The sequence below is a fragment of the Anabrus simplex genome, chromosome 7 (assembly GCF_040414725.1).
Source record: "Anabrus simplex isolate iqAnaSimp1 chromosome 7, ASM4041472v1, whole genome shotgun sequence".
NCBI lineage: Eukaryota > Metazoa > Arthropoda > Insecta > Orthoptera > Tettigoniidae > Anabrus > Anabrus simplex.
Genome location: NC_090271.1, coordinates 248,742,190 through 248,761,461, shown reverse-complemented (window position 1 = coordinate 248,761,461; position 19,272 = coordinate 248,742,190). Strand labels below are relative to the sequence as shown.

Sequence of the window (19,272 nt, the reverse complement as noted above, 5' to 3'; positions counted from 1 at the left end):
GCGCAAGAAGTTCTACCAAGGTACAGAAGAAAGAATAAATTAAATAAACACTAAACCAGATTGTGTATAGAGAAGAAATATGCACTCAAATGTGCCTCGACTTAAACAGAGCAGCTGACCGCGATGAATGAACGTGGCAACAGGACGGAGCAAAGGCCTGTACAGCCGGGGCCACTTCACGCATGGCCAAAACATCACCATATCCCACTCTTCGTAGCCCTCATAAGCGTGCCTTTCTGTGCGCTGTAATAAGTCCTATCTCCCTATAAACCCCGCCAGTTTATTGACACATACACACTTCGCCACAACCATATTTCAGTAACTCAAATAAATTGTCTCAATAACCTTTTCTGAAACACGGGAAACTACAGTAAGGGCCTATAATTGTCGCAACGACGTCTGCGCGTATTTCAAATCGTCAGTCCAAAGAAAGGCCTAAGGAAGCAATTTACCCACCAGCTGTCATGGGACATAGGACCTAATGGTCGGCGGCCCCACCTTTTTCCTATCCATTTTCACTTTATTGAAACGACAGGCCTTCAAAATGTACAGATTTTAACGTAATGAATTTTAGCATCTGAGGCCTATTGTTACACAAAGTTCAAGTTCAGATGAGAGGAATCGCAGACATTGACTGTTTAAAAATTGTGATGACAGAAGCTCTGAACAATATTCCGCTCGAAACTATCCCCAATGCCGCTGCAAGCTGGTTATAATATCCACGTCGTCGTGCATCAGCCCGTGGAAACCATTTCGAATAGTTCAGTTGAATATGATGAAGTGTAACAAAGGTACATTCATAATAAATGAACTGAAACAATATTCCTACCGGGCGAGATGGCCGTGTGGTTTGGGCAGCACAGCTGTGAGCTTGTATCTGGGAGATAGTTGGTTCGAACCCCACTGTTGGCATCCCTGAAGATAGCTTTTCGTGGTTTCCCAAACTGAGTATTCACACTAGGCTGTACCTCAATTAAGCCCATGGAAGCTTCCTCCCGAATCCTAGGCCTTTTCTACCCCATCGTCGCCGTAAGACCTATCTGTGTCGATACGACGTAAACCAAATTGAAAAAAGGAAAGAAATATCTTGGTTTTTGTGGGGAACCGTTAAATTGGTTGTACATTGAACCATCATTATTTTTCTTGCCTTCTTCGCTGTTTATTACAGTCGTAAATTGACATGGACAAAAAAAAAAAAACAGTGAATCACGGAGAGTTGACATTTCAATCTCCAATACAACGTCATGCGCAACAAGTGCCACTTCTGTATGCCAGAGACCATCAACGCCTATGGCCCCTGTGGCCTAATGGATAAGGCATCGGTCTCCTAAACCGGGGATTGTGGGTTCGAGTCCCACCAGGGGTAGTTACATTTTACTCTCTGGACATTAATGATGCGAAAATTGTAAACCTCGGAAAACCACTAACAAGGCCGCAGATAGGGTATTCGAACCCACCATCTCCCCAATAAAAGTTCACAGTTACCCGACCCTAGGCCCGACGCCAACTCACGCGCTCGGTACTAATACGGTTTCTAGCAAAGTAGTTTGATATGACTGTTAATATTGTAATAGACACAGGATCTACCGTTTTACGTGGAATTCCAACCCCAAGGACGAGACATCAATTTCCAAAATCCCACATGTGTTAGCCAGAATTCGAGCCACGGTCGTCCATAACCTAAGACATTCACAAATTCAGATTTAAATCCCTTTTTTTTCCTTGTTTTTGCTAGTTGCTTTACGTCGCACCGTACATCCATTTCATGTTTGTACTTTCGTCTTAAGCTTTTCCACTGACGATCACATGTGTACCATTTGTGTACTGAAGTACTCTCACATACAGTACTGCAATGTAAAAAGTAGTCCAGCTCTTTGGCTACATATTCAGCTACCAGGTGTTTGGTTCATAGTGTCCACAGTTCACTTCCCGGCTGGGTCGAAGAATGTAATTGCTAGTTGTTTCCTCCGTCTCGTACGCACAACACAACTTACTAAAAACCACCACAGAAACACACAATAGTGAAAATATCCCTCCACATCGGTTGACGTCAGGACGGGCACCGGGCCGTAAAACACATTAACGAAGTGTTGAAAAAGGTTACAAATCTCTTCATATAGTTATGGGGGTATTTATAGGTTGTAGTGAGGTAGAAAGAAGAGGATGCATAAGACACTAGTAAGACCTCAACTAGAGTATGGTTCCATTGTCTGGGACCATCACCAGGTTTACTTCATTGGAAAACTGAAAAAGATTGGAAGGAAATGCACGACTTTTTATGGATAATTTCCCGCTAAAGATTAGTGTTACGAAAATTGTGCAAACTTTGGGCGAGGAAGACTTGGAAGTAAGGAGACTAAGGCGTGTGTTCCGAGTTGTCATGTAGTCTCGTAATAAACATTAGGATATTTGTGTATTGTATTCGTCTTCATTGTCTCCCTCTTCCGGCACTTTTCCCATAGCCTGATCTGGTCACGAGTGCGAACTGTGTAGCCCGTGAGGATTGTGGGTTCCAGTCGCACAAAGGATCTTTCATTTCTTCTCTCTGTACCTTAACAATGAATAAGACTGAGTGGAGATTGTTAACATAATGAAGCTATAAATTATATTCTTCTTCATCTTCTTAATCCATTTAGCCTCCAGGGTTGGTTTTCCCCTCGGAAACAGCGAGAAATCCCACCTCTACCGCCTCAAGGGCAGTGCTCGAGAGGGTGAGACTTGGGTCGGGGGATTGAACTGGGGAGAAGAACCAGTATATCGCCCAGGCGGCCTCACATGCTATGCTGAACAGTGGCCTTGGGGGGGGGGGGAGTGTGGATGGAAAAATTGGAAGGGATAGACAAGGAAGAGGAAAGGAAGCATTTGCCTGGAGGAGAAGTGGGAAACTACGGAAAACCACTTGGAGGATGGTTGAGGTGGGAATTGAACCCACCTCTACTCAGTGGACAGTGGCTAAGTGGCTAAGTGGACTCCGTTCCAGCCTTCGTACCACTTTTCAAATTTCATGGGCGAAGCCGGGAATCGAACCCGGTCCTTCGGCGGTCAGAAAAATTTTTGCTCGTGGAAAATGATTAGCAACAGACGTCAACCAAACTCTACGGTGCGGTCTACTGGTATGGTAAAACACAGTTGCAGTTTATTGAAGGCGACAAGGCTGGGCAAGGAGTTCTACCAATGTACAGAAGAAAGGAAAAATCAAACAGCAAATCATGTTGTGTAGATATGCAACAATTACTCAAAGATTCCTCGATATAAACACAGTAGCAGTCCGAGATGAATGGACGTGGTAACATGCCCTAAACTTCACCGCATCTTCGTAGCCCTCATACGAGTGCCAGTGTTAATGGTGGCAGGTGCACTTCTGTACTCTCGAATAGTCCTATCTCTCTATAAACCCCGCCGGTATTTCGATATACCCACATATCACCACCACCGTATTTCAATAACTCCATAACATTGCCGCACCAAACTTTCCTGAAACACTGGAAATTAAGGGCCTATGATTGTCGGCAACGACGTCTGCTCGTCTTTCAAACTGACATTCAACAAAAGGCCTAACCAACCAACTTACCAACCAGCTGTCATGGGACGTAGGACCTAACGGTCGGTGGCAACACATTTTCCCTATCCACTTTCACTTTATTGAAACGAAGGGCATACAAAACGTATTGTAATTGATTTTAGCATTTGACGTCTACTGTTACACAGTGTTCTTTTCCGAGGAGAGGAATGACATACGTCCGCCTCTGTAGTGAAGTCATTAGTACCACGCCCGGAGGCCCGGGCTCGATTCCCGGCTCTGCCACGGAATTTAAAAAGTGGTACGAGGGCTGGAACGGAGTTCACTTAGCCTCGGGAGGTCAACTGAGTAGAGGTTGGTTCGATTCCCACCTCAGCGTCCTGGAAGTGGTTTTCAGTGGTTTCCCAATTCTCCTCCAGGCAAATACCGGGATGGTACATAACTTAAGGCCACGGCCGCTTCCTTACCTCTTCCTTGTCTATCCCCTCCAATCTTCCCATCCCCCCAAGTCCACTATTCAACATAGCAGGTGAGGCCGCCTGGGCGGTGTACTGGTCATCCTCCCCAGTTGTATCCCCGACCCAGAGTCTGAAGCTCCACGACACTGCCCTCGAGGCTGTAGAGGTGGGATCCCTCGCTGAGTCCGAGGGAAAAACCGACCCTGAGGGTAAACAGATTAAGAAGAACAAGAAGGAATTACATTGATTAGTTATTGTGTCGACAGAAGCTTGGAACAATATTCCGCTTGGATCTATCCCGAATGCCACTGCAAGTTGATTGCAACATCTACGTCCTTGTGCAGCACCCCATAAAAATTATTTGAACATTTCAATTGAATATGGTGAAGTGTGGCTCTGCCACGAAATTTGCAAAGTGGTACGAGGGCTAGAAAGGAGTGCACTCAGCCTCCGGAGGTCATCAGAGTACAGGTGGGTTCGATTCCCACCTCAGCCATCCTCGAAGTGGTTTTCAGTGGTTTCCCACTTCTCCTCCAGGCTAATGCCGGGATGGTACCTAACTTAAGGCCACCGCCACTTCCTTCCCTCTTCCTTGTTTATCTCCTCCAATCCTCCCATACCCCCGCAAGGCCCCTGTTCAGCATAGCAGGTTGGGCCATCTGGGCAAGGTACTGATCATCCTCCCCAGTTGTATCCCCCGACCCAGAGTCTGGAGCTCCAGGACACTGCACTTGAGGAGGTAGAGGTGGGGTCCCACGCTGAGTTCGAGGGAAAAACCGACCCTGGAAGGTAGGATAAAGAACAAGAAGGAATTACATTGATTAGTTATTGTGTCGACAGAAGCTTGGAACAATATTCCGCTTGAATCTATCCCGATTGCCACTGCAAGTTGGTTGCAACATCTACGTCGTTGTGCAGCACTCCATGAAAATCATTTTGAACATTTCAATTGAATATGGTGAAGTGTAACAAAGGTACAGTCATAATAAATGAACCGAATTTTTTTTTCTGGTTTTTGCGGGGCACTCTTTAGTTGGTTGCACGCTGAAACATTAACATTAATATTTCTGGAATTCTCCGCAATTTATTAGAGTTGGAAACTGACATGAATTTGGACTAGTTCTGTAGTCCAGTGCCCTCCCTATGTGGAGGGATGTAATCACTACTGCGTGTTTCTGTAGTGTTTTGTATTGTTGTGTGTTGAGGGTGTACAAACAGAAGTGTGTTATGACGAACACCAACATCCAACTCCCGAAAGAGAAGAACTGAACGCCATCCGTATGCAGTTAAAATCTTCAGCCAGATCGGCAATCGAATCTCTCTGAACCGAAGCCCAGTACGCTGATCATTCAGCCAGAGTCGGACTCACATCACCGATATTACATTTTGTTAATTGTTTGCACAAAGGACGAGATGACTAGGACAGCATTTTTGACACTGCGGCACCGCTGTAAAACAGTGAATTACGGAGCGTTGAACTTTTTAATCTCGACTACTACATCAAGTGTCCTTTCTAAATACCAGAGAGGATTACAGTTCGTAGCTCCTGTGGCCTAATGGATAAGACATCGGTCTCCTAAACCGGGGGTTGTGGGTTCGAGTCCCACCAGGGGTAGTACAATTTTTACTCTCTAGACATTAATGATACGAAAATTGTAAAACTCGGAAACCATTTTCAAGATAGGGCATTCGAACCCACCTTCTCTATAATGCAAGTTCACAGTTTCGCCACCCTAGCCGTGGCGTCAGCTCGCTCACTCGGTACTAATACTTTTTAAGCCCAGTAATGTAATGTCGTATGGCGTTTAGTGCCGGGATATCCCAGGACGGGTTCGGCTCGCCAGGTGAAGGTCTTTCTATTTAACTCCCGTAGGCGACCTGCGCGTCGTGATGAGGATGAAATTATGATGAAGACAACACACACACACACCCAGCCCCCGTGCCATAGGAATTAACCAATTAAGGTTAAAAGATCCGACCCGGAACCCTCTGAACCGAAGGCCAGTACGCTGGCCGTTCAGCCAACGAGTCGGACTTAAGCCCAGTAGTTTAACATGACTGTTGATACTGTAATAGACACAGGATCTCCCGTTTTATATGGAATCCGAACTCCGAGGACGAGACTTTCAATTTCCAAAATCCCTCATGTGTTAGCCAGAATTCGAACCGCGGACGGATTTAAATCAATTTCAATCAATTTCGTCCTAAGCTTTGCTACTGACGATCACATGTGTACCATTTGTGTACTGAAATATTGTCACACACTGCAATATACGAAGGGTGTCGAGATATTTGTGGATGTTAAGGTTGGCAATGTTTGCTCCTTTACTCATTGGGTTTTAGTATTCTGTGGACTGGTGTTAACATGTTTTTATTGTGAACTAGCTGACCCGGCAGACGTCGTTCTGTCAAAAGTACATGACAATGGAACGAACTCAGTTTCAGTCTGTACTGCAAGCAAAAATCAGAATAATGCAAGTGACAACATCATCAACATCAAATGAGTTAATTTTCTACTGCTACCAACAGTTATTAACAAACTACTGGAAAAAACGTGTTTACATTACCTGCAATATTAATATCTTGATTGTGAATAAGGAAATGCTCAAATAGGTCACAGCATATCACTACCCCCAGAAATAACCCTGATTGTCTGTCACGTAGATGCGAACTGTTCTGCGGGTCTTCAAATCCCTCACAGAGCCATAATTATCCCCCGTTGCAAATCAAGTAATTTGATAAGTTTATGGCGTGAAGATAATGTGGCAAAACTTACTCCTCTTTCTTCGTAGAAAAGAACTATCATAGAAAACACTGGTTCCAATCAACACTATGAACATATTTTTCATTGTAAAGCTTTAAGGTACACGACATTCTTTTTGTTTGATTACGTGGTGCGTAAACAAACAAAGTTGATGGTTTTCCAACACGGGAACAGGAAACATACAATTGTCCATGCGAGAAACATGAGTTTTCAAGATTGATGCTGCAAACACTCAATGAATGGCCCTGGGATGTATTTATGGCCATAGCGAAAGCGACCGGCACTGGAAACTGCAGTCGTTTAAATTCAAATGGTATGTCAGTCGGAATCATAGGGATGCGTGGTATCAAAACGTCTTCTCCTTTATACTTCCCGTTAGAATGGTTGCTTCGATCACGTTGTTCAGTAATGTTTTCACCGCTAGCCGTGTGCCATTACAAACACGCGGTTGGTTGATATTTCGCAACATTATGACCACTGATCCGACCTTTAATTGAAGAATGTGAGGTGGCAATTCTGGCAAACACAGCGAGTTCAAAAATTCGTGTGGATAGCTGACGACATCATCTTGGTTAGTAGCGGAATCAGCTGATTTGTATGTCCTCAATTCACCGGCAATTTCATTTTGAATTTTGTAATTTAATTCATTTACATCCATACTTTTGGCAACCAATATAGCTCCTTCGCTCAATCAAATATGATCTCTGTAATTTTGAGCAATGTTTGGGAACACCTCTCGAATGAGTTCGATTTTGGATTCAGTAAACTGACAAAAATTGTCAGGAAAAGTAATGCAGCCAGTCAGAACGTCTGAAGGGAATTTGCCATTACCAATGTCAATTAGTTGGGGACCGAAGGGGTAGTGTGTGGTCCTGTGGGTTCAATTATTGCTGGTGGAAGTGTGCTAATAAAGCACAGGAAATGCCATTTATTCCTATCAAGTCCGATACATGCATGTCCAAGCCGTGGCCCCTGGGCAAGTCATGTAAGGGCGAAAAAGCGAGTTCCCGACGCTTCAAAATGGGGACCCACCAGCTAAGGGAGACAACCCCGAAAGAAAACATCGACCCTCCAGGATTGCTTGGGGTTAGCGTTGCGCTGACAACCCAATCTGTAAAAAAAAACTCGTTACGAAATCTGAAGAAGAAATAGCCGGCCTGACCTTTTTGCGACGACCTCGCAAACGTATAAAGGACTTGAGAATTGGTTCGTGGAATGTTTTAACTCTTTACCAAGCTGTAAACCTAAGAAAGTTGCTCGATCAGCTGGATGAGTATCGACTAGATATTACTGCTATTAAAGAAGTGAGATGGATTGGTGAATGAGTGATACAGAGAAAAAAATCACATGGTATTCTATAACTGCCACATGAAGGATCACATGTTTGGTACTGGTTTTATTGTCAATAAGCAAATAAAACATCATATGGATTTTCGGGAAAAATCGCATATATTGGGCAGACTTAGAATTAGAGGGAAGTTCTTCAATTACAGTCTTATCTGTGCACATGCTCCAACTGAAGAGAAGAGCGACAAAGATAAAGATTCATTTTACGATGAATTGGATGAAATTTATAATGAGTGCCCAAGAGCAGACTGTAAAATAATCTTCGGGGATTTGAATGCAAAGATAGGAAAGGAAGACGAATACAGACCTTGTATTGGAAAATATAGCTTGCATGATATTTCTAATGATAATGGAATCAGGCCTATACATTTTGAATCCTCGAGAAATATGGTAGTGGGAAATATAACTTTTAATCACAAGGACATACATAAAATGACATGGAAGTCTCCAGATGGAAGTACTTTTAACCAAGTTGACCACCTCCTAATAGATGCAAGCCACTTCTCTAACTTGATGGATGTTAGAAGTTATAGGGGGGCCAATATTGACTCTGACCACTACCTTGTGGTAGCAGCTATTAGAAGCCGAATATCTAATGCAAGAAAGGTACATGGATCCAATGCAAGATAGTTCAACAGAGCTCGGCTGAAGGAGCCTGAAACTGCTCTCAGATATGCTAGCTTGCTTAATTTACCTAATAATGAGAGTATTGATGAAATCTGGAGAATCTTAAAGATGCACTATTAAAAACTGCAAATGAAGTTTTAGGAAGGGAAGAGAAAGTCTGGCACAACGATTGGTTTGGTGAAAAGTGTGCACAAGCAACAACCTTAAAAAATGAAGCATACAAGAGAATGCAACAGAAGAACCACGCCCGGAAAGCAGTGGAAGAGTATAGAACTTCCAGAAGAGAAGAAAAGAGATTACAGAAGAAGAAAAAGAGACAGTACGAGAGGAAAGAATTAGAAGAAATGGAACGGTTGAAAGGGATGAATTATGTGGGAGCTTTCTATCAGAAGTTAAATAAAAGTCGTAAGGATTTTCAGCCTAGAACAAGTTTGTGTAGTGATAAAAATGGTATAATACTGGGCAGTGAGGAAGGCAGTGAGGAAGCAATACTAGAAAGACGGGCCCAATATTTTGATGAAATATTGAATGAAAGTCCAGCTGATAACCAAGTAACCTTAGCTCCTGTAAATACAAGAAAGTCAGACATAGAAGTACCGATACCTACTATTGAGGAAGTTGAGCTTGGCATTAAGAAGTTAAAGAATAACAAAGCCCCGGGAATGGATTTAATACAATAAGAGCTTGTAAAAAATGCTGGAAAAGAATTTGTTAAACACTTTCACGAACTAGCGGCCAAGATATGGGTAGCTGAAACAATCCCTGATGAATGGAACGTAGGTATCATTTGCCCGATACATAAGAAAGGTGATATCATGATGTGTTCTAACTGTAGAGGTATCTGCTTATTATCCATTGCTTATAAAATATTTTCCAATATTCCCTTTAACAGATTGGTGCCTTACATGGAAAATGTAGTTGGTGAATATCGATGCGTATATCGCCAAGGAAGATCTACTATTGATCACATCTTCACAGTTCGCCAGATACTTGAAAAATGTAAAGAATTTGAAATTGATACACACCATCCCTTCATTGACTTCAGATCAGCCTATGACAGCATTGATACAAGTAATCTCTATGTAGCAATGGAAGAGTTTGAGATTCCTAAGAAATTGATCGCCCTTGTGAAAGTTACCATGGAAAATACTCGGAATCAAATTAAGATCCAGAATATGTTATCAAGTGCTGTAACGACCAAGAACGGAGTTAGGCAAGGAGATTCATTATCACGCCTTTTGTTCATTATAGCTTTGGAGAAAGTTGTTAGAGGTGCAAGTATCAACACAAGGGGAACCATTTTATATAAATCAGTTCAAATTTTGGCATATGCAGATGATATTGATTTAATCGCAAGAACACCAAGAGCATTGAATGAAGCTTTCACAAGCCTCGAAAAAGCAACAAGAAAGATGAATTTACAGATTAATGAAGGAAAAACTAAGTACATGCCCGTAATCAAGAAAGACTACCCTAGTGGGTCTACATTCATAGAAATTGGCTCGTATAAGTCTGATGTTGTGCGTAGCTTTACCTACCTTGGATCAGAAGTAAATTCCAAGAACAATGTTAGTTCTGAAATCCAAAAACGTATACTGTCTGCTAACAAGTGCTATCATAGCCTCAGAAAACATCTGAAGTCTAAGCTGCTGTTCAGGAAAACTAAAGTCCTGATGTATAAAGTTTTAGTAAAGCCTGTATTAACATATGGTGCTGAGACCTGGACACTATCAAAATCTGATGAAAGACAGCTCGGTATATTTGAAAGAAGAATTTTGAGGCAAATTTTTGGGCCAGTGGAAGAAAATGGTGTCTGGAGAAGAAGGTATAATCATGAATTTTATAATTTATATTACGAACCAGATATTGTTAACTGTATAATGATCAGAATGTTGGAGTGGGCAGGACATGCGCTGCGTGCTAATGGCAGAATGATAAAGAAGATATTTAATGCAGTGCCAGAAGGAACCAGGAAAGTTGGCAGACCAAAGTTAAGGTGGGAAGAAGGTGTGAGAGAGGATGTAAAGATAATTGGAATCAAGAATGGAGGAGCACTGCACTTAACAGGAAAGAATGGGGAAAACTTCTTCAGAAGGCCAAGGCCCACAAAGGGCTGTCGCGCCAGTTATGATGATGATGATGATGATGAATATCAATTAGTTGTTTTGAAAATATATTTCCATATGGATCATTTTTCAACTCGACACTCATATTCTGGATTAAATTTATTATCTTGACGTGTTTCCACAAAACTGATGACTTTAAACACACATTAAGTACATCAGCTGGCGTTGACCGTGGAATCACTGGCAATGTTTGACGAAAATCTCCTGCTAACAAAATCATCGCTCCACCAAGTCGGTTTTGATTGTTCCGCAGATCTTGCATGGTTCGATGTAATGCCTCCAAAGACCTTGGTCATGGTCCATTCATCCCACACTATCAATTTACATTGCTGCAAAACCTTTGCCATTGCAGAGTTCTTCGATATATTGCAGGTCGGAGATTCGTTGCTTTGCATATTCAACGGCAATTTTAGCCCTGAATGGGCTGTTCGGCGGCCTTCCAACAATGTAGCTGCAATGCCTGATGAAGCAAGTTGCTAAAATCAATGAAATTAAGAAAGTTTTTCCTGTACCCCAGGGAGCGAACAAGAAGTAAATCCCTCCATTTCCATCATTTACAACTTTCATTAGAGTATCAAATACATACTTTTGTTGTTCAACAGCGGAAGATTTATTCGAACTGATTCTCTTAAAGCATCGAGATCATAAAGTATTTCGCATTGCAACTCTTGATTAAAAGCGTTGTGCATCGGGCGATTGGGCGCGGCCATGCCTAATTGAGATAATACTTTGTTTGACATCATCAAGCATTCTTTTCAGCCCACAGCTCAGCAGGAAATATGTGGCAGATGAAAGTACTTTCCAGTGCGCAAAGGCAGCAGAGGAATGCAATGTTGCCCATTGCTTTTCATTTGTTTAATAAAGTATAATATTTGTTTTCTCTTACAGGATGGTGTTCTGTGCAATTTCATGTTGTTTTGATAGGTTGTCTTGTTGTTTAACGGGGAACAGCCCGAGTGCTGAGTGAATCTAGTTCTCACTCGATTCTTTGGTGAACCGCGTTTCACGTCGAGTCAGTGTGGTATATAAGTTTCCCTTTCCTAATCCGATGTAGATATTTGAGATACTTTGCTTATATTGTGATCATTGTAAATATAGCGTAGGGAAATGCCACTAGTATTTTTCATAGTTCATATCATGTCCCATTGCGTCTTAACTTTCGCTTAATGTTAATTTTTGCGGCAACTCACCGGAATTTAAAACCGTATCCTTGTGATACTTAAGATCCTGCTACTCCATACGAATCAAATACGTATATGTATACAAATAACCGAGCTCGATAGCTGCAGTCGCTTAAGTGCGGCCAGTATCCAATATTCGGGAGATAGTGGGTTCGAGCCCCACTGTCGGCAGCCCTGAAGATGGTTTTCCGTGGTTTCCCATTTTCACACAGGCCGCTTCCTTCCCACTCGCAGCCCTTTCCTGTCCCATCGTCGCCATAAGACATATCTATGTCGGTGCGACGTAAGCCAATAGCAAAAAAAATGTATACAAATATGAACATGAACACTGGACAATCATGCGAAATCATTTTAAAGTTCACAAGTGTTTAATATTGTGTTTGGACTTCCATTATCTTGCATTTAATTATTTGAGTAATTAACGTTTTGGTTGTGCTTTTCTTTTCAATTTTATCTCTGTGAGAATTTTCTAATTTTTTATTATTTGAATTTCATTTGTGTTAATATGATTCGGGGTTATTTTATGAATAAACTCATCCTACCCCATATTATTGTTTCTCATTCGAGTTAAACCTGCATATTTTCTGTCATATACTTATAATTAAGTGATAAACTTCGACATTTAGACTTGCCTTTCGACAACCAACCCACTTCTCTGCCCAAACCTGAGTTAATCAGATGTTTATACAGGAACGAAGGCATCGTCCTAGAGGGTTATTACCCCTAGGTACGGTACAATATAATTTCCGATAATGCTAAGGCATTCACATCCAACTTATAACGTAAATTCTGTTTTGACCTGTCTATATCACATGCAACTACTTCGGCTTATTATCCTCAACCATCTCTGCTGAGCGGGTCAATCGTAATATTAGATCTGCTCTAATTACGTTTCATCATACCGAGCTCGATAGCTGCAGTCGCTTAAGTGCGGCCAGTATCCAGGAATCGGGATACAGTGGGTTCGAGCCCCACTGTCGGCAGCCCTGAAGATGGTTTTCCGTGGTTTCCCATTTTCACACCAGGCAAATGCCGGAGAAGTTCCTTAATTAAGGCTACGGCCGCTTCCTTCCACTTCATAGGCCCTTCCTATCCCATCATCGCCATAAGACGTATCTATGTCGGTGCGACGTAAAGCAAATAGCAAAAAAAAAAAAAAAAGCGTTTTATCATGAAGATCATTCCAGGTGGGATACGTCCCTGCATTGGTTGGCTTTTGCTTTAAATTCGGCGGTTCATGAGTCCCATAAGTTTACTCCAGCTTCTCTCATGTTGAAATTTGTTCCTAACACGCCGCTCTCTAATCTTTGGTCTCTTAATGATATCTTACCAGAGACAATAGATCCCGATAATATTACAGATCTATGGAAGAAAGATAAACGCAATCTTAAGGTTTCCCATGAGAAGATAGGGAAAGATATGATCGTGGACGGAGGCCCACCTTTTTAAAAGTCGGAGACCAAGTCATGCTAAGAAATTTCGTTCCTGCGGGCCAGCTTACCCCCAGATTCCATGGGCCGTGTTTCATTCTTGATTTTCTAACAGCAGTTACCTTATTGGTCAGTAATCCAGCCACAGAGAGGATCTTAGAGTTCACCCCTTTCAGGTGAAACCTGTGTAATTTCATTGGTGTTTACTTTAGCCATTAAAATTTGGCAGGAGTCGAAGGTTATGTTTCTTTGAATAAATTATTTTAAAATCATGTTAACTGACTAGGGGCCTTCTGTCCCGTTTTGATAAAAAAAATTGTATATGACCTGATATATACGATCTTCCCGTCTGTTTTTCTTGCTGTCATTTCCCTGGTGACCATTACCAAGACCCTTGTCTCCTGCATCCACGCACTTTCGACACGAAACTCATCATCTATGCCGCCCGCCCCTCTGTCTCACAATTAAAGATCGTACTCTCAAAAACTCCTGCAACACATCTCAGCACCCCCTCAGTGGTCGGCGGCCGTATATCCACATCTGGCGAGCGATACCGGAGTGGGGTAAGGGCCCACTCTACTCTAGTGAGGCCTCCTCCTGAACGGCGCTCCGGAGTCCATCTTCCCGGCATGGTCTGAAGTGCGGTAACCCTACCGCCAACACATCTGGGGACTGCACATGCACATCTAATCTGCGGCGACCATCACCACGACTACCCCTCTCATAGTAGCGGGAGAGGTGTATCTGAAGGTACTAGGGGGATCCGGGCGACCTCACCTGGGTTTCGGCAGCGGCGGCAGGTCTTGCTGTCAAGCATATCAGCAAGTATTTAACTTCTACGACCACAAGGACACTTTAAACCTGACTTACACATTTTTCTAACAATCAACTTTCGGAAAAGACTTACAAAAAATTCAACAGGAAAATTTTGTTTTCCTCTTCTCTCAAATTTCTTCTGCGTCACCTCAAGGAAGGACTTTTGAGAGGGGGAAGCCTGTACCGGGAAGTACACCTCAACCCCGCACATTCAAAATAAGCGCCTTAATGAACTCCTCCATTGACCAAAATGTGAAATTGCTACTTCAGGAAGTTGAGACTTTCATCCGAAGATGTCACTACTGAAGTGTTGAGTAATTGTGTTATTCTAAAGTTGCCTAAACTGACTGGACTTATTTGCTGTGTGTTTGGTTATATCAGGAAGTTTGGACATTTTTCCACAGATGTCACTACCAAAAAACTATGGTCATGCACTCTGGTGCAAGGTAAAGGGAGTTGTTATTGAAAGAAATTTGGTGTTTATGGGTTATCTCAACTTTCATTTCTTTTTTTATGTAATTCTAGGTTTGCAACACTTCTTTATCTTTCCGCCAGTTTTGAATCTGGCCAATGAAATTTTTTCTGTAATTAATTTTCAGCTTATCACAGGCTTATTGTTCGGTTTTGAGTGTAACTTTTGGGTTCTGCCAATACAATTGAGAGGGTGTGTCCGGATTAGTCCAGAATCCTCTCGAACCTTCCCTGAGGGTATGTAAGTTGCGGCTTTTCAAGTTTCCTTGTCTCTTGATCGTCATTTTTCTGAGTGTGTATATTAAGACAGGAGGTGGGGAGCCTCTTTCTTCGACAGGCAGTACATCAGACAGGTAATGACCACCTAAATTCTATTTTCTGTAGCTACCTCCGCAGACTTATCCGAGGGGAAGGTCCGAATTTTTAACTATGTAACAAACCTTTACTAAAATGTAAATTTTCGTGCGGCTAATGTAAAATTTCATAAAGTATTTAACTGTAAATCGGGGATAAAGAGTGCTTTACCCTCTCGAGTTCCCCTTCAACTTGGTTCGAGGTGACTACGATTTTATAACTGTTTTCTTCTTTTCTGTAATGCATTAAATTAACCGTCTTTCGCGTCACCTCAGTAGCTTGGGATTAGCCCCTGTATCACTGGGCCGAGAGCCCTGTTAAGTTTTATTCTTCATTTGGGAGTGCAAGTAATCGCCTCCATTCATTTTGTGTTCGGGCCACTAAGTTAAACCATTCTTCTCCATTTCCACGATGGCCCAGTAGATACCCCTGTGTAAAACTATTTCCATTGTAAATCGTGTCTTGAGGGGCCAGAGAATTTAAGTTTTTGATGTAATGTTGCCTTGAGTAGGCTGTGAGAAACTGAGAGCATGTAAGATCTTTTCTAAGTTTTCTGTAATTGTGAGTGGTGCCTCTGGAAGGCTAAAGTTTGTAACTGTTACGGCCAAGTGTTCGTGAACACTGTGTATTTGGAGATATCTCTCCTTATCTGACTAACGCAACATTTGCGAAAGTTGTATATTTGGAGACTGAAGCTCAGAACTTGTAAATCAGGGGCTGGAAGCCCAATCTGTAAAATTCACTAATCTTGGATTTTCTAAGTCTTGTGTCAAGACTGCTTTGTACCTGACATGTTGTTATGTTCACTAAGTGAAAAATTGTTAAGTTTGTTGAAATACAACCTTCAGTTCAAGTTTTAAATTAATTTTGATATTGTAGATAGACCCATACCACCCAGCACATTTTTTCACCTCTTTCTGCTCCACGGATATCTCCGTAACAGTAACCATGCGGAATGCCACTGCAAGTTGGTTGGTGCAGCAGCACATGGGAACCATTTTAAACATTTCAAATAAATATGGCAAAGAGTAATAAGGTCCGCCTCTGTGGTGTAGTGGTTAGCGTGATTAGCTGCCACCCTCGGAGGTCCGGGTTCGATTCTCGGCTCTGCCACGAAATTTGAAAAGTGGTACGAGGGCTGGAATGGGGTCTACTCAGCCTCGGCATGTCAACTGAGTAGAGGGATGTTCGATTCCCTCCTCAGCCATCCTGGAAGGCCGCCTGGGCTAGGTACTGGTCTTTCTCCCCAGTTGTATCCCCCGACCCAAAGTCTGAAGCTCCAGGCCACTGCCCTTGAGGCGGTAGAGGTGGGATCCCTCGCTGAGTCCGAGAGAAAAACCAACCCTGGAGGGTAAACAGATTAAGATAGATTAATAAGGGTAGAGTCATGCTAAATGTGCACAAATAAATATCTAGTTTTTTGTGGGACACCCTTCAGTTAGTTGCACGATGAACCAATAACATTATCATTTCTGTGATTCTTCGCAATTTATTAGAGTCGGAAAGTGACATGGATTTGGCCCAGTTGTATGGTACAGTGCCCTCCCTACTGCGTGTTTCTGTAGCGGTTTCTAGTGTGGTGTGTTGAGTGTACACAGAGAGAAATGAGTTATGACGAACGCTAACATCCAATTCACAAACGGAAGGAATTGGACTCTAACCGTATGCAGTAGTCCGCCTCTGTGCTGTAGTGGTTAGTGCGATTAGCTGTCAACATAGAGGCCCGGATTCGATTCCCGGTTCTGCCACGAAATTTGAAAAGTGGTACGAGGGCTGGAACGGGGTCCACTCAACCTCGGGAGGTCAACGGAGTAGAGGGATGTTCGATTCCCTCCTCAGCCATCCTGGAAGCGGTTATCCGTGGTTTCCCACTTCTCCTCCAGGCAAATGCCGGGATGGTACCTAACCTAAGGCCACGGTCGCCTCCTTCCCTCTTCCTTGTCTATCCCTTCCGAACTTCCCATACCCACACAAGCCCCTGTTCAGCATAGCATGTGAGGCCGCCTGGGCGAGGTACTGGTCATCCTCCCCAGTTGTGACCCCCGACCCAGAGTAGGAAGCTCCAGGACACTGCCCTTGAGGTGGCAGAGATGGGATCTCTCGCTGAACCCGAGGGAAAAACCGACCCTGAGGGTAGATTACGAACGAACGAACCGTATGCAGTTCAAATTCACGTCCCGGCCAGTTCGAACCCGGGTCCCTCTGAACCGAAGCCCAGTACGCTACCATTCAGCCAAGGAGTCAGACCCATATCACCACTACTGCATTTTTTTAATAGTTTGCACAAACGACGTGTTGTCTTGGAGAGCATTTCAGACAATGTTGTACCTCTATAAAACAGCGATTTCCGGAGCGTTGAACTTTTTAATCTCGGATACAACAAGTGCGCTTATATATGTCAAGTGAGCGCTACGTCCTGTAGCCCCTGTGGCCTAATGGATAAGGCATCGGTCTCCTAAACCGGCGATTGTGGGTTCGAGTCCCACCAGGGGTAGCTAAATTTTACGCTCTGTACGTTACTAATGCAAAAATGTTAAACCTTGGAAAACCATTTTCAAGGCCGCAGATAGGGTATTCGAACCCACCATCTCCCTAATGCAAGTTCACAGTTACGTAACCCAAGCCGTGACAGCAAGGCGAAATTTCCGTACAGTTATCCGTTTCAGGTGTAATAATGACCATATGCACAATTTTTAGCTTTGGTGTCTGTCTGTTTGTCTGTCTGTCCTTCTATAACTTGAAAACTACTGGATATATTTCCACCAAACTTCTTATTTAGAATCCACCTGTTCTTGGGTAGGTTTTAGGGCAAATATTGTTTATAAATCCCTGAATTGACTGGGGGTTTATACGAAACCGGAACCGTGATTTTGCACTCCCTCAAAATATGCACAACCAAACTTAATGGAAATCTACCTGCCTAATGGAAATTAATTTCTAACCCTTTTCCTCATATGCACCGTTTCGATAATAGGATTAATAAGGGAGATATCATTAACGGACCGTTTATCGGTACAAGTCCCACCTAACTTAACGCAAGAGCGGGTGCGTGTAAAGCGTGTTTCTTACAACTTGAAAACTACTGAAGATATTTGAACCAAACTTTATATTTAGCATCTACCTGTCCAAGCCTAGGTTTTAAGGTCAGAACCATTTTAAATTCCCGGAATAGACTGGGGTTTTATAGGTAACCTAAATGGTGAATTTACTCTCCCACATTATATAACGTACAAGACCAACCTGATTGGAAATCGACCAAACTTGATGGAAATCCAATTCTAAATATTTTCTCATGTGCATTTTTTCAACAGGAGGATCAATAACGGAGAAATCATAAAAGGTCTTTCTCAGGTTAAGTCCAGCTGACATAGCCCAAAAGGTGTTATACGTGAAGCAGATTCCTCATCCATCTATATAAATCAAATCGTAACGACCGTGTGTCTATGCGTTGACTATCTTGGCGAAATTTTCGTACAGCTTTCCGTTTAAGGGGTAATAATGATCATCTGCATATTTTTGAGCTATATTTTCCTGAAAGTCCTAAAATTTACCCCCTTGCCCAAAATCGAGATTGTCTCACAATCTGCCATACGAGCTGGAAAATTTAAATTAATCAAAATACTACGTTTTAGCCGGTAACCTACGGAAAACTTCCGAGATCTTTAAATTTTTCACTTTTTATGGCGAAGAATATTGAAATATTGAGGCAATTTAATGACGGTGCAAACCTTCTTTTCGAGGTATTTCGCGGCTAAACGGTAAGTCCTATCACAAAATGGATGGCACAATCTCCGTTCAATTTGGAGTGATCTACAACTTTGATTCTGTGACATTTTGTCGTCTCTCTCTCTCCCTTATAGGGTAGATTTGGCTGTGTATTTCGATTGTTCGTAAATTTTGTGCCTTTTATACGTGTGTTACTTAGTTTGACACACTTACAGGAAAGATAGAGTCATCGAATTTGGCATGCACATTGACACGACCAATGGCTATATGCGAACCAAATTTCATGATTCTAACTTCCAGATAAGTATGTGAAAAAGATGTAAAATATTAAAAAATGAACCAAAATTTCACCCCATTCAAACATCGTAACTCAATCGAACCCATAAATACGGGATATACGAGAAAATGTTTTTTAAGACCAAACATGAAGAGCGATAAAAGGGACGTCTGAG

General features: G+C 42.5%; 1 protein-coding gene and 3 non-coding genes across 4 annotated transcripts in view; 3 read left to right on the top strand and 1 right to left on the bottom strand.

The window, feature by feature from the left end:
* The window catches only part of LOC136877093 (uncharacterized), a 901,324-nt gene that overhangs the window by 858,331 nt on the left and 23,721 nt on the right, over positions 1 to 19,272 (bottom strand). The window lies entirely within an intron of this gene.
* Positions 1,294 to 1,366, top strand: TRNAR-CCU (transfer RNA arginine (anticodon CCU)). The gene has a single exon. It is a non-coding gene; the product is annotated as a tRNA-Arg (tRNA).
* Positions 5,521 to 5,593, top strand: TRNAR-CCU (transfer RNA arginine (anticodon CCU)). Its single transcript has one exon. It is a non-coding gene; the product is annotated as a tRNA-Arg (tRNA).
* On the top strand, positions 17,516 to 17,588 carry TRNAR-CCU (transfer RNA arginine (anticodon CCU)). The gene has a single exon. It is a non-coding gene; the product is annotated as a tRNA-Arg (tRNA).